The sequence below is a fragment of the Haemorhous mexicanus genome, chromosome 5 (assembly GCF_027477595.1).
Source record: "Haemorhous mexicanus isolate bHaeMex1 chromosome 5, bHaeMex1.pri, whole genome shotgun sequence".
Classification (NCBI taxonomy): Eukaryota; Metazoa; Chordata; class Aves; order Passeriformes; family Fringillidae; genus Haemorhous; species Haemorhous mexicanus.
Genome location: NC_082345.1, coordinates 17673219 through 17689318, shown reverse-complemented (window position 1 = coordinate 17689318; position 16100 = coordinate 17673219). Strand labels below are relative to the sequence as shown.

The following is a 16100-nucleotide window of genomic DNA, read 5'->3' as shown; positions in this document are numbered from 1 at the left end:
CGCTCTAAGGATGTGTACTTTCTGCAGCGTCATGCTGTATAAAAGCCAGATTTCCACCGCTCTAAGGATGTGTACTTTCTGCAGCGTCTAAACTTGGGCTGCACGGCCATCCCCTGCCTAGACCGGGCTCGTTTAGTCTCTAGACGTGAGACGTGAGACGTGAGACAAACTCTGGGGCTGTTTCCAGGCGGAGGACGGGGTTCTCCCGATGCTTCCTCCGTCCCTCCCGCCAGAAGCAGCGCCTTCCCGGGCCGGGCAGGGCTCTCCCGTAAGGAATTTTAGGAATTTTCCTAAGGAACCCCACAGCAGGTGGGCGCTCGGCCGCGGCTCCCCGGGCAAGCCCCGCTGGAGGCACCGGAGGACGCGGCGCCCGCGCTCTGATCCTTTCGATTAAACCGTGCCTGGAGGGGATTGCTTCTTAACAGGCTGCCGGATGGATGCTCGCAGAGTAATTTAAAATCACCGAATCGCTATTTATTAATATAATGCTCTTAAAATTGAACGTACACTTATCCCCTGGTCCCTCGTAACGACTGGAAGGGGAGGGCGGCGTGCGGGAAGGGAGAAGAAGAGAAGAGCGGGCCCGGGTCTGAGCCAGGCAGGGACCAGCGGCTGGCCAGGACCCCTGGGGAAGCCGCCCGCTCGCTGGTGACAGAGCCCAGTCTGCCCGGGGGAAGCCGATCCTTTGCACCGCACGGCTCCGCTCCAGCCGCACCCTCCCTGCCAGCGCCCCCTCCCTCATCCATCCTTCCCCCAGCTCAGGAGAGCGGGCGGTGGCACCGCAGAGGCAGCCCGGCACTGCCGGCAGCGCCCGGGCGGCGCGTCCCATCCCTCCTCGGGGAGTCTCGCAGGAGGAGCAGGACAGGGGGAGGGCAGGGGGAGCGCCCGGCGCCCCCGCCAGGTTTCACCTCCATCGGCGATGCTGCCAGCGCCGCATCCACCCCCATCCCGGGAGGACACCGCCGGGCTTTGCTGAAGTGAGTGGTCAGCTCCGGGCGGCTCTGTCTGTCCCCGAGCCGGGACAGGGCTCCGCGCTGCGATGTCCCCGGCCGAGGCGAGGAGCCCGCTCCGTACAGGACAGGAGCGCAGGGGGCCGGGCAAGTTTCCCTGCGGGACAGCGGAGCCAGCGCGGCGAGAGGCGGAGCAGCCGCCCTGCAGCTCCAGCTGCGGTAGGGGACGCGTGTGAGACCAGGGAGGCACCTGGAGAGCCAGCCCAGGTGGAGCGAGAGCAGCTAGTTCGGGAGGGGGTGGAGGGAGGAAGAGAGAAGGTGGAGAAGCGGGCGGGGACAGGAGGGGATGGGGGGGCCGGGGAAGGAGGTGGCAGCAGCTTCTGTTCATCGGTGCCTCGTCCCCCCGCTCGCCGGCTGAAGCACCGTGCTCTGCTCCCCGAGGTCGGAGGTGCCACCGCTGCTGTCCCCGGCCACACGCCGGAGCCGCGCTCTCCTTCGTGGATTCGCCGCGCAACTATCGGGAAAAGAGGCTGTGCGCGGGCAGCGACTTAGCGCAAGGTGAGGGGTGGCGCGTCTGTGTGTCTGTCTGTGCGGGGCTGGGCGGGTGGCCGTCGCGGGCTGCGCTGCTCCGTGAGCTGCCGGAGACTGGCGGGCACCGTGACGGCTGCAGGAGCGGGGCAGAGCGCCCGGCCCGGCTCGGCTCGGCCCGGCCCGGCCCGCGTTGTGCTGCGCGGTGGCCGCCGTCGCTCCCCCGCGCAGCGCGGTGGCAGCAGCGCTCGGGAAACTTTGTGTGGTCCCCTTTGTGCGCAGGGAGCCGCGGCGTGTGAGCGCTGCGCTGCTGCTTGCCCCGATCCAGCGGCTGCCTGCGTTTCTGGCTGCGTTCGGCATCAATATTTTTTTACAGGGCTCGGGCATTAATCACTCATGCCATGGAAAGCTCATTAGCGGCGACTTGTTTCCATGACAACGGGACCCCTCGGAGCCTTCGGGGTTATCTATTTGCCCGATTTTCTCTCTTTTCATATACGTACTAGTACCGTGTTTTGTCACCGGGGACAAAAAACCAGCAAACAAACCCTGCGCGATCCTGTGGCCCCTCTTCGCTTTTCCTCTAAGGCTCCACGATTTCCCCAGACTTAATTAACGATACGCGGATGTGATTGAGCAAGTATGAGAGTCATACAAGGTTTCTGAGTATTTGTTCTGCTGCATTACCTCGTTTATCTGTAAAGCTCAAACTAAGCCGTGGTCTGACTTGTCTCATGTTCAAAGTACTCCTGAGACATAGTAGTGCTAAAATCTATTGCTTTTACTTATCTTTCTGCTTGTGTGTCATTTGGCAGCACAGAACCCTTTGAGGAGCTTCGTGTTGCAGTCTCTGCTACAGCTGAGCTGGGAATCAGTGGTGGTACAGTGACTTCCTCTGTAACTTTGTCATCGTGCTGTGGTGTGACCTTGACAGGTCTCTTTAACTTCTTCCTGCCCCACTCTGCTCGGCAAAAGGAAATGTCATTCACTTGCACCGGTGCTCTCAGCTATTCCAGAAAAACACTTTATCTAAGATGGAGTAGTGTTAAAACTGAGTATATGAGTGTATTGTCCTCTGTTACAAGGAGTGAACATATGTTATTATAAGTTCCTTTTCCCTAATGGTAGAGGTAAAAATCCTCCTTTTTAACTCCAGTCTTTATTTAACATATCACAGTCCCCCTGGTCTTCAAAAGATGTGAACTGTTACCATCCAGCTTAAAACAGTGGTTCTAACGCCATTTTAAGATGCTTTCCTGGGTTAACGTCTTCAGAATCAGGTAAAAACAAGGCTCTTTAGCATTCTGAAGTTTGTAGGAATTTCAGAATGAATCCACTGTTACAAAGAGTACACCTCCAGTGAGAAGATGCGAGAGTAAGGAAAGAAAATGCTGTGAAACTGAATGACAGTCTTGATCACTTGCCTTAGCATTGCAACCTTAGAAGGGACTTAAAAGCTTTTTTTTAGAGAGAATGAGCAAACACACACTTTTAACTATATGTTAGATTAAACACTTGAAACTCTCCTGCACATTTTCATAGTTTTGCAGGAAACAGTTTAATATATAGTGTTATGTTGAGAAGCATTGGGAGTGTGTAAGGAATGTTTTAGAATACTCAGTTCTGAAATACTGACCAAGAGACATTCAGTTGTGACTGTTTCAGTTTACAGGAGTAGGAAGTTATAATAGTAGGGGAACTTCTATATGAAGCATACACTCTTTCTCCTGTCTTGAAACACTCCTCCCTGAATAAACTGTTATAAAATAACTGTCTCTTTCATATTGTGAGAAAGAGTCTATCCTCAGCTCTGTCCAGCAAAATGCTAAAACATCTGCCATATTCCAAATGCATTAGAGTAGGCAAATCACTTTTTGAAAAAAGTTTCAAGCTTTTAGTGAAATACCCTAAAAGTATTTTTACTGAAATACCCCTTGATTTTTGTATTCTGTTTTTTAGCAACTCAGTAGTGAGATACCTCTCTGAAAGTATTTCTTGTGAGTGGAGGGCCGTCACCAGCCCCTAATTACCAGTGAAGTAACTTAATGACAACCCCATGAATAGAAAGAAAGAAAAGAACAAAAATCTTAGTTGTCATCTTGTCTCCTTTGGATGTCATTGACTTAAATTTCCATGCTGAATAATTACATTTTTACTACTTAGTGCTGCACAGTCAATACAAGTAGAGGGAAAGTTATCTAGATTTTACTCGGTGCTTTACATCTCTGAAGCTCAGCCTTTCATTATTGGTGGTAGTAAGAGCAGCAGATATTCCAGTTCATTTTTCAGACCCTGAGTGCCATGAGGAGGGGAAAAAAAAATCTTAGTTTTATTTTTTAAGACTGATAACAGGCAGCAAGAAAGATAATTTGTAACTAGCCCTTATTACTTTTATAGATATTTTCAGAACAATAATCACTTAAGGTTATTAGAAGGCATCTGAGTATGTAAAGCTGTCACCGATAAAGACATACTGTTTCAGGGAGTGGGGAAAAAAGTACATAGATATGAAGGCTAAGTCTATAAATATGGAAAATGATATTGATTTGCATTGTGTTTTACTCAACATTATACCAAAGTAACTTGGATATAATGTACACTGGGTTTTATAAACAAAAAGGCTTCTTATGATGTTCATATTCAAGATACTGCACATTGCTCAACCAGACTTTGCTGTCATGTGGAAATAGACTAAATATTCTTTGTTTCGTGGTGTTGGAAGTTCCACACCTGGGATGAATAAGTAGTGGACCATTATTTAGAAGATGGGTTTGAGCTCCTTCCTTGGATCTACTCTGGCCAAGTCACTTTACCCCTCTATTATAACTTTTCCCTACCCCCATCAATCATTATCATTCAGGGTTGCTTATTTGGAGTGTAGAGTTGTGCTCTGTGCATATATTGTGCCCAGAGAGATCTCTGGGGAAGAAGCAAAATGTTAGTGCAGCACAATAACAAATGGTAGTCAACATTTTTCCTGTCTCAGGCCTTGATCACTGGTATCTGCACACCAGTGAGATTGTTACAGATCAGTGTGAAGTTGTTGTGAGAAATTACTTCCAGTGCTAGTTCCTTAACATTCATTTTGCTGAATATATTTGAAGGAAACAGATTTCAGAGAAAAAGTTCACAGATCTGTACTTCAAAGACTTGAAAAAAAGAATGGCTCATCACTGCTTTTCCTGTTTGCTGTCAGGTTGGATGGAAAAATAAGGCCATTATGAATTTAAAACAGGTATACTGGCAGCAAGGGGCTTGTGAAAGGCAGAAACCAGCACTAAATATCCAAAGTGAATTTTTTTTGTGTGTGTGTGTTTGTTTTTTGGTTTTTTTTTTTTTTTTTTTTTTTTTTTTGTTTTTAGGAGAGGGTTGGGCAGGTGAATTTCCAGGTATACTTTTTGAGCTTATAAAATGCACAGCCTCATTTGACAGGAGCGACTAGTGGTGTTAGGAAGGTATGAGAGATGTTTCTGTAATTCCAGTCAGGAGCTCAGTTATATTCTTCATAAGCTACTGTAAAGTGTTTATACTTCAAATGGTGGTGTACTTGATTTAGCTATAGGGTTTTTAGTTTGGTCTTCATTTCAGAATAACTCTAATAATCAATACTTCTGATAAACCAGTCTTTTAGATTGAGGCAGGATTGTTTAGTATGAAAGGTTTGCACATGAAAACCTGACTTTTAAATATCTCTTGATATCTCTTATATATGGTAGACTTAACTTCTGCTTTTCATCAGAATTTAATGGCCAAACTTAAGATGAAACAAAGACTGTATTTTTACATAGTAGTGGTAACGTAAAACTTTCCTGTGTCTGTCATTTTATTATTTTAAAAAATGAACCTTTTTAAACATGAAGATGTAAAAAAGCTCCTTTCTGGCCTTTCACATACTCACCATATTTTTAATGAACCATGTATAATAATTCCAAAACTACTTAGGCTTTTAAGGCCCAAGTTTGAAACACCCCAAGGAAATCTGTGTTTTAAAAAATGCATTCTAGAAGGATGCCTCTCCCCCACCTCTGAGATGCCTGATTTTCACATGCTCAAACTCTCAAGTCATTTTGGAAGTTTTGGATCTTGGTGTATTTTCTACTTGTAAAATAGAGATATCAGCTCAAATTATATCAAAATTCAAGTTCCTCTCATACCTGTATTGCTCAGAGTGATGGGTTCAGCAGCACCTCAGCCATGAGATGCTACTGCTGCTCTGCCTTTTCTCTTCAGTTACCAGGACGGGCTGGCAGGGGGAAGGAGCCAGGGAGTGAAATTGGGATTTTCTCTGGGGATAAGGCAGGGAGAGGCCTCCCCTCTGCATGTGCTGCAGCCCTCCTGCTTCTCCTGTGGGAGTCCCTTGATTTGTAGGCTGACCTTTCCCCACCAGTGAAGCTTAGCAGGTCCTCCTAATTTTCTCACTTTATGCCAAGATGTCCGATGCTGCAAACAGGGAGTATGTTCCTGCTCTATTTGGAGGCAAGGGCAGAATTCTCACTGATTTCCATAGGAACAAGATGTATTCCTAAACATACTTCAGTAGCTAGAAAGAAACTTCCTAATAAAGAACCAGGCTCACATAACACAGAACGTGAAGCATTGTTCTGAGCTTCACTTCAGAGTTCTTAGCAGGAACAGGTCTGCAGACCAAGCACTGCAAGCAGCAAATCTCAGGGCATTCCTGGCAGCACTGTCAAGGATTATCCACTCTCACTCTGCCCAGGGAAACAACTGAGGCTTCAGCAGGTTACTGATAAAATCTTATTTATTCTAATGGATGTCATCTGAGCCCCTTAGGTGATATAATGAGTGAGCAGTGAGGTTTAATGTGTTGCACAAAGGATTTGCTATGTCAAGCAGGAAAGGCAGTGGGATTTCAATTTACCCGAAGAAGCAAAATGCCCTCTCTCTCCCACGCTGATGTGGGAGACTCTTGGAAGTTACTAAGAAAAACTTTGGAGTGCAATTCTGCTGCTCTGAGTTGTTGTACTCTAGCTAGACTGGTTCCTAACTAAAACTTTTTTTAATTCTTCTTTATTTGGATGGTTTTTTTTTAAAGGTGGAGATGGTCCAGCCCTCATTTTACTGACATTCCTGTATTGCTGTTTCACAACAATGAATTCTTTCCAGTTACAGGCCTTTTCTTTAAGAGGGCTCCAAATGAATCACTTAAGGCTGCTGGAGGCAAGGGTTTACAAATGTAACTCATAGATATCTGTGATTCCTTTCTTTCCCAAATCCATGTATTCCATTAATTTTGTCACTAGAAAGGCACCATTCTGTCCAAATAAAGATGTCTGGGTGCAAGGAAGTGGTGGGAAGAAATACATTAGTGCTTTTGCCATTTGTGTTGCATTCCCATTTATAAGAGCCTCAGGGCTGCTTTTTCACACAATTTTCAGCTTGTGGTAGTCAGAGTATAATTTTCTCTGGTTATCTCCAATCTTGGACTTGTTTGTTTTTGTGGTGAACATTTGGGGAAATGCATTTTTCCCCATGGTGCCTTAACAGCATTGACATTTGTTAAATTCTTCTTTACTTACTGCCCCATAGTTAGAATACTTATTAAATTTTTAAAAAGCTTTTCTTTTATAAAGCGTGCAGCATATGTACCTTCCTTTATGTCACTTTTCAGGTAATTACTATTTTAACATTTGAAAATATAGACAGAAGTCTAGAGAGATTAACTTTTCCAAGGAAATTGCATCCACTTCAGACACTTTATCTTGAATGGCAAATGAAAGTGTTCAATATACATTAAACTCCAGAGTTAAGTTAGGGTTCTTTGTTCATGTCTTGTTTCAGTATGACCATTGCATATCACTGGACAGAAAGCTGCCAAGATAATAGACCAAGCTTCCTATCCTTAAGATACAAAACATTTCTATTTCTAAAGGTACAAATATCCCAAAATGCAGAGCTTGAACACAAGACTGCTCAAATGATTTACTTGAAAGCTGCAGCCCAAAATTTCATAGTCATGATGAACTTTTTACCCCAAAGCAGAGAGTTGTCAAGTGTGTGTGAATGGAAATAAATGGAAACTGAACAACATCTTCACAGGATAGGTTTCATTTCTATTTTGTCATGAAAACAAGACATTAATTCTTTTAACATTCACATTGTCAGTTAAATTCCCCTTAGATGTAAAAGAGCCCTGACCTGAATAAAACACTGTTTCAGTATCTGGCTTCTTGGGCAGGAATGCAGAAGTCATGGCAGAAATCAGTGAATGGCTGCTCTGAGTACTGAAACCATTTCTCAGAGGCAAGTTCAGTTTAATGCTCATTACCCTTTTTAATTGTGTGGAGTTTTAAGAGTAATTCATTGTGATCCTGCTGTGAAGTATTGTGATGTGGCAACATTTTGTTGATTAAGATATTGCTGGAAATTCATTTTTAGAAATACTATTGGCAAGGATTTAGAAACCTGGTCTCCAGCCAGGAAGTTATCAATCACTGGAGCCAGCTCTGCAAGGAGATTCCATAGACACACGTTGGGGATTTGTTAATTATTACTTTGTGCTGCAGCCCCTCTCATCCCTGTTTGGGCAAGTCTGTGAATTCTTGTGGGAAATCATGTAAGGGGCTGGCAGAGGGATTGCTGTAGTGCAGGGACATCAGCCAGGGCAGTGGCACTGAGCCACGTCCTGTCCCACAGCCCCTTCAGGGCAGGTGGTGAATGGAAAGGGTCCCATGGCCTTGGTGCTGTTCTGCTTCTAACCGGTGGTTTTTGACAAGTTTCTTCTGCTGGAAGATCAGCAAGGTGCGCAAATCACTGTGCTCACCTCTGCTGCAGAGATCAGGCCCTGTCACTCTTCTTCCCATTTCCCTTCCTTCTTTTCACTGTTCACCTCCCAGCTAGAGTGGGTCAAAGGCAGCTCCTTGAAATTCCAGAGGGTTTGTTTACCTCAGAAACAAATATTACATTGGAAACCAGCTCATATTGTTATTGCTGGTGATAATTGCTTTTTAGGAGCTTCATACGCAGAACTATATTGATAAATTATGAGCTTGTCTTACAACAATTCACCTTTATTTTAGAGTAGAAGGACACAAGTGAAGAGTTACTGAACAGGGCTCTAACATTTTTTTAATAGGAAGTAACTGTTTTCAAGACCAGTATCCTGCTTTTGCAAGTCCATGGCCAAATTCTTGTTTATTTGAATGGGAGCAGGGTCAAGCCCCATGCGCCTGAGGGCTGCTATTTTGAAAGTAGTCCCTTGCTGAGTCCCTTCTGCTGGAATTGGGATGCACTCCTGGGCAGTAAGCTAAATGTAACAACAAGAAATTTATAAGGAAGGGAATTGGCAGCAGGGGTACTTCTTTTGCCTTTCTGCTCTTTATCATTGGGGCCATGATCTTATTGCAGCCACAGAGATGTGGCGGGAATAGAGTCATGGATGACTACATTCCTTCTAGGAAAGCCAGGGCAGCAAGGCAAGGTGGTGGAGCTGCTGTTTATGGGAGAGAGTGACTGGAATGTGCTGAGCTCTGCCAGGGACTGGGTGAAGAAAAAGACAAGAGCTTATGGGTGTGTGAGGGTGACAGAGCGCTGGAACTAGCTTCACAGAGAGGCTGTGCAGTCTCCCTTTCTGGAGAGATTCCAAACCCACCTGGATGCAGTCCTGTGGAACTTGCTCCAGGTGATCCTTGAGCAGGGGGGTTGGGCTGAATGATCTCCAGAGGTCTCTGCCAGCCCCATCCACTCCCTATTTCTGTGATTAGATTTCCACGCTTCTGTGTCATGCAGTCCATTAATTCAGTCTTTGTTAGACAGTCTCTTCTTTCTCATAGTGACATGTTAATAGCAGGGAAAGTTCTAGCCATCATTACTCATTTAAGCCCTGAGGCCAGAATCTGAAGTTCGCTGCTTTTTTTTTTTTTTTCTTTTCTAGAATCTATTGGACAAGAGAGAAGTTAATATGAATGTAGATGTGCACATAGCTCTCCTTAAAATTAATTTGCATTACATGTGTTCATTTTGTGCTTCTCTATTGGTCTGCTCTCTGTGATGAGAGCTGCAAGCAGTTTAATGGTTATAGAAAATTTTGATTCAGTTTTTAAACTTGATTACTGTTCCTTAGCTACACCTAGCTTCTCCCTAAACCTTCTGAGTTTGGACTACAGTGGGAAATTTTCAGTAGCATGAACATGAGTTCAAGTGACTGAGAACTATTAATAATGCAATTTATTCCTTTATGTTGAATATAAATAACATTGCTCCAAACTTACTGCAGTGGTGGAAATGAAATACAGAGTTAAACATGTTCACAAGACTTCACAGTTTGAAACATTTAAGGCATTATTTTTCTCCTTTGATCACTGAAATTTAATCCAGTAGTCTTAAATCAATGGTTATTATAGAGCAACCTTAAAGCCTCAAGCCAGAGCTCCCACCAAGGTTTTCAGGAGCACCCTGTACTGTGCCTGTGTCATAGAAAGCCCAAGTCACAGCTCTTGGTACCAGTTGCTTTTCAAGGAAATATAAAAGAGGAGCAATATTCTTAAGGAAGTCAACACTTTTCTTAAGCAAGATGTGTTTATGTCTTTTTTGATAATTAGTCACAGAAGGCAAGCATTGTTTTTAGTACCTCCTGCATATTTCAGCAATTAAAAACCTTGTGTAAAATAAATCATGTAAATGAAATTGTACTGTGATCACTCACCATCAAAGCTAAATTTTCTCCTTAGTTTCTGAATTTGCTCTGCCTTACCTGTTCTGCATTGTCAGCCCTGTATCCTTTTTCAGATGGACTTAAGCAGGCAAATGGAAATCTTGTAATTTGCTTTAGTTACGAAAGTTGCGATTGACTGTGTTTTGTAGTTTACTGCTGCCATGGGCTGGCTGCCCAGCAGCTGCCAACAAACTTCCAAAATGAGCCAGGCTTCTATCTCAAAAGTATTTGTTGGGGTCTTCTTCCTCCTCGTGTCTTCCACAGGAAGTGGTGCTGGGGCCAGTAGAAATGGTTTTGTTTCATGTAGTACTTTTCAGAACTTGGAAAATCATTTTCCTGTTTCCTTTGCTTTTTCCTTTCCTTTTCTTTTCTGCCTGGTATGAAGTAACTGTTCCTGTGTTTTAGTTTCAAGCATCAAAACCAAACAAATGTTTAGCACATTTAAACATTAATTTCTTTTCTAATTTTCTTCCAATTCAGCTGCCAAAACAACAAAAAACGCCTGTCAGTTACATGGCCCTCATGAAGAATTTGTATCTGGCACAGAGGGGCCCTCCACAAGAACGTGTTTTTCCCTGTGAATTGAGATACTGAGCACAGATATGATCAGTTTGTTTCCAGAGCCATCATCATTGCAAGCCCTCAGAAATCCTATGCTATTACACAAGAGCATTTTCCATGATTAAATGAGAAATTTAGAGTTTGAAGAGTTTAGGAAACCACTAAAAAACCCCCCAAAGCTTTGTTGAAGGGAGTAGATCACTCATGTCCTTTTCTTGAAAACAAAGCTAAGACATGGTCTCCAAGGAATTTGGGATTTTCAGTTCTTAAGCCCATAATGGCTCTGTTTATGATAGAATCACAATTTTTTTAATCCTCTTTCAGTAAGCGCAAAGAGTATTTTGTGACAAATACCTCTTGGGTTGTAAGGTGGAATTATCTCACATGTTGTTTCTGTATCCAAGCTGAGTGCAATCCATCAGAGTGATGGTTTTATTCATTTGGGGGAGCAGGAAGAAGGATGTAACCAAATTGAGTTTTCTAGCTATGTGTAGCAAAGCAGACCCAGTAAAGTGAGCTGTGTGTTCTACTGCTTGCTACTGCTGACAAATGTAATGATACAGCAAAAACAAACACAGTGACCCAGTGAGTATTCATAGCAAGAATTCAAAAGTTAAGAGCCTGAATTTTTGCTTTTTTTTTTTCAAATGACAACGAACACAATGGGAATTAATTGCGATGGCAGTTCCTCTGCCTTCCTTCCACTGTGAATGGGAACCAGCATTTCCAAGAAGCCTAAACAGGAAGGTCTTAACATACATAAACCAGCACCTAAACCTGAAGTTTGTTCTGTCACAAGAGTGAATGATCTCTGCAAATGTAATGATATGAGTATTTAGGAGCAGTTCTGGCCCATCAGAAGGATGAAGTAATGTCTAGAGAACATATTGCTTTAAGAGAAAAGTGGTAAAGTGCCACTTAAAACTTAAAAAATTAATTCTTCTGCATGGTCTGTTTTTTTAGTGGTGTGATGTGGCAGCTTTTGGTCAAAGCTGAAGGTCACCAGAACACAAACCCTTCATTGTTTTGCACCATATAATGTACACTACAACAGAAAGTAAAGCTATCAAAACACAAGTGATCTGCAGGATGCAGTAAGGCATAAATATCTGTACAATATTAGGTTCTTTAGAGAGAAAAATGAGATCTCATTCCTGTTTCATTGTGACAGCAAAAGGGAATAGGTGCTTTCCTAGAAACTATTTAATGACTGGTGTGACTCTTGGGTTGGGCACATGACACAGAAGAAGGGTGTAAAAGTGGATATTTGGATCAGGTTAGGCATCTTTATAGCTTGTTACTATTGCTTGGACTAGGTATTTTATTATCTAAGTATAGGGAAATTGTATTTCTCCAGATATACCCTCTCAGTTTCTGTCGGGCTGCCTCACAGGTACATTCTGTCTGGCAGCAGAGTCAGTTTGGCGTTTAATAGCTGTTGGTGGGAGTTTTTATCCATAGAATTTGCCGAATTGTTCTTGAAAGATAAGCAAGCTTTTGTCATAAAGAGAACAATTAAACTGCATGCAGTGTGGGAAAACCTCCTTTTGTTGTTTTTCAAAGTGCTGTCTGATAATTCTTGTATTATGAGAAGTGATGCAGGATTGCTCTCTATTCAGTTTGTCAATGCTTCTTGTAAATTTTTGTAGACTTTTATCAAATTCCTTCCCAGCTGAATCTTCCTAGTCTGTTCAAATGCTTTGCGTGCAGAAAACATTTTACAGCTCTTACTATCCTTGTCATTCCTCATCCCTTTCCAGCACTAGAGATGTAGAAAAATCAAACTATGATATAATGAGATTTTCTTTCCCCCCCTTTTTTTTTCTCATCAGCTTCTGAAATTCTGTCTGCTACTGAGTACTAAATCACTATCTGCATAGGACTGATGTGCATAATTTCATTATAGCTTTCCTGTCTCTCTAAGATGCCCACCCAGTGCTAAGAGAAGAGGATTTCGTCCTTGTATTACTTTGCATTTACCAGCATAAATTTCATTTACCGTTTTATCCCCCCAGTTTATCAGTGAGTGATGGATCCTGCTAGAATGATTTCTGGGTGAAGACAAGGAAGTGTTCTCCAAGCTGGGGATGCTTTGAGGAGGGAGTCAGTTCAGTGAAAGGGAAAGGGTGTCTTGGGATTTGTCGCAGTTTTGAGGAATTGGATCTCCTACATTCTCTGAAATAAATTTGGTCAAGAAATTCTTTTAAGCCTGTGCAGTTCTTTGCCTTCTGGCACAGAGTCTTTGAAGGACTGAATGGGCAAAGCTGGACAGAGTAACAGTGGGAATGGGGAAGTCCTACTTTACTAGTTTTCAGCATCAAGGGCAGCAGTGGGAGAGGAAAAGAGACCTGGAATCACATAAAAAAGAGATAGAGGTTGATTTTAACTGGAAGTCCGTTAACTTAGAAGCAGCATCTTGATGGCTGTATGACAGCAGTGGGACGTGATCCACAGAGAGCAGATATTGATACCTGCATGCACTCTGATCATCAGGGTTCTGTAGACGTTTGGCTTTTCTCAGGTGACAGCACTAAAGCTCTTTTCCACTATGGCGTTGTACTGTGTTTCTTCTACAGATTTAAGGTTTCTGTGACAGAAATGGCTCTTGGTTTTTGCTCCCTGTTCAGTGTTTTTGTCAGCAATAGGAATTGGGTTCTTTGGTGGCAAGAGAAGGGACTTGCAACATGATCAGATTCCCAGTGTTTATTCAGACTGCTTTAAAATTATGTGTTCTCAGGGATGCAGTTCCTCATGTAAAGGATTCTTAAGATGTGTCTCCTCACCAAACAAGAAGAAAAACCTCTGAGGATGTCAAATCTTCCTTCCCCTATGAAGTATAAGTTTTATGTATGTGGAAACTAGCCTTGTTTTCAATGAGCAACCAGATGTTGAGGGATTTTCCCTCCTGGTGTCTTTACCTTGGCTAGAGGACAGGTAATCAGCAGCTCTTTGTAAAAGCAAGTTGCAGTTAGTTGTGTTGCAAAAGAATTTGGTTTGTTGTGGAGTCACAGAGTTCGTTTAGCCAAAGTACTTATGAAGATTGCTATCTAGATAATCGTCCTCATGAGAGCTTGTCTGGAGGAGACAGAGCAATCACTGAACATTATAAACAACAGACAACAGCAACTCAGATCGGATATTGAAGGAAATTGAGTTGTTTTCTTAATAGCCCTTTGTTGTAGCATATTTGTGGTCACCTGAACAGTCTGAGGTTCCTCCATTTGCAAATGTGGTATTAATGCTCCTTTTTGGGGGGGGAATTTACCTTATTTCTTTGCTTTACTCTGTGAATTCTAGTTCCTTCTAGAGCTGTTCAGACTCATGTCTAGTCATGCTATTTCTTTTAGGTTAAGACTTAAACTTTACTAGCATTAACATTTTATATCACCAAAATACCAATGCTTTTCCTTTATTTGCCTTCTTTGCTGGGAAAGTAATCTACAGAATAAATTTCTTTAATGGGTACCATAAAGGTATTCTGAGTTTCCAACAGCTTTATACATAACCTTGTGCTGTCTTAAGATACAGGGAACACATGGAGTCATTTATCTCTCCAGGTTTTTTCCCCTCATTCTCTTTTTATATATTTGATTGGTTCATTTCAGTCAGTATCTAAGTTCTACCTCCTTTTGTGCTGTACGGGCATACATGCTCTGCTTGTACAGGTTATTCAACAGCTGTATGAGAGGAAAACCTCTGCTCTGTGTCTTAAGGCAACGACTGCTGAGTGCTTGGATTTTTGAGATATGTTCTGCTACCATGTTAATATTGTCCTTGGACTCTGGGGTAGCAATTTGATATATGCAGGAATGGCCTGGCTAATGAGCAGCCAGTTAATCTCAGTGATGGGTAATTCCTCCTCCATTATGTGCTGCACCTTTCTTAGCTCTTTTACTGAAGCATTTTATTCTGTATTCTGCCATGGCAAAAGCAAAGAGCTCTTGAACCTTAATTTAACTTCTTTATGTGAAGTGCTTTTTCTTTAAGTTTGAAGGTCATTATTTGGCTAACTATGCTCACTTGGGTATGCCAAACACAAATGTAATAAGCAGCCTGTTTAATTTCAGGCTGATAGTCTTGCCTATCTTCTCCTAAAACCTTGTACGTAACTCTGGAGCAGAATGCTTTTGAATTAATTCTCCTACTGACATGGTTCTCAGTGATGTGTTATGCAAGCTCTGGTTCTTACATGCTCTTATTAAGTGCAGTAATCCTCTTGTAGTCCCTGCATCTGTCCTTCATATGGCAGGAAGTTATTATGCTCTCAGTTTGCCAGAGGTCCACAGGGAACTTTCAGCATCAGATATCTTTTGCTTGGAACAGTCTGGGTTCTTTGCAGTTTGCATAGTTGCTGTCCACTGTGTATAGCTGGGTTTTCTTCACTTGGCACATCCTCATTTCCTCAAGAAAGTTCAAGGCTGCACCTTCCTGTGTTTCCCTGGTCTCTTGTCAGTGCAGTATGCCTTTTTTATTTCTAATGATGAGGCCAACCCGTAGTTGGCCCTCTATGTCACATTTGACTAAAAGACAATCAACTGCTGCCAGAATTAAGGTTTTCTAAAGCTGTCTCACCCTTAGCTGGTGCCCAGTGCTGGTAGATAAGATGTGACTCTTAGGACTTGGTGTATTCATGCACAATGGAGTTCTCTTCACCCACTGGAGTCAGAAGCACCTTCTTTGTCTTCCAAATGAGATGTTCATATTGATTTGCGTGTGGAAAGCCCCTCTCCACTGAACTCAGTATAAATACAGAGCTGTGTGCTGTAGAAAGTTTCTAAAGATAGGTGAGCGGTGTCCCAGGAATATCTGCCTGGGGAGTTCTGCTTAGGGACCCTTAACTCACTGCTTTTCTACAAGAGGCCTTTAGTGGACAGCAGGCAGATTCCTTGTCCTGGTGCCATTTTGGTGTGGTTTGGTTAGCTTTGTTTCTCTTCCTAGAATACCATTCTGTGCTTGATTTTGGAAGTGAAGCATGGTGCACAGCAGTCTGTCCCCCAGAGCTGGGCCCTTCACAGGGCTGTGCCTAAAGATGGGGAACAAGAGTGACCACGTGTGATCAATCCATCAGCAAGGGCCAGTAGGCAGCTCCTCATTTAGATAATGTGAGCTTATCCAGAAGTCTTGTCCCCACCACCCCTCTCGTATTAGTGTCAATTATTGGATAAATAGTCAGCCCACCCTTTTGATGAAGTTGATCTTGGAGAAGGAAAGAAAATGAGACAGCAGAGATCTAGTGCCAGAATACTTGTGCCTTGTGTATTCACTCCTGCCTAAAGATAGCAAGACTGACATTTCAAATAAGGCCCTTCAGATGTATGTGCAGCATTGTTTAGCTGGTAATTCATTAAATACATAGTTTGTTTCTTAATTTTAAGTTTCTTAAAATC

At 43.0% G+C, this 16100-nt stretch overlaps 1 protein-coding gene across 1 annotated transcript in view; it reads left to right on the top strand.

Moving 5' to 3' along the window:
* Positions 1 to 1296: 1296 nt before the first annotated feature.
* SHISAL1 (shisa like 1) overlaps positions 1297 to 16100 on the top strand; it is a 69462-nt gene continuing 54658 nt past the window's right edge. The window contains exon 1 of the mRNA XM_059846160.1: positions 1297 to 1508. The gene's annotated coding sequence lies outside the window, so the exon portion shown is untranslated. The remainder of the gene's footprint in view (positions 1509 to 16100) is intronic.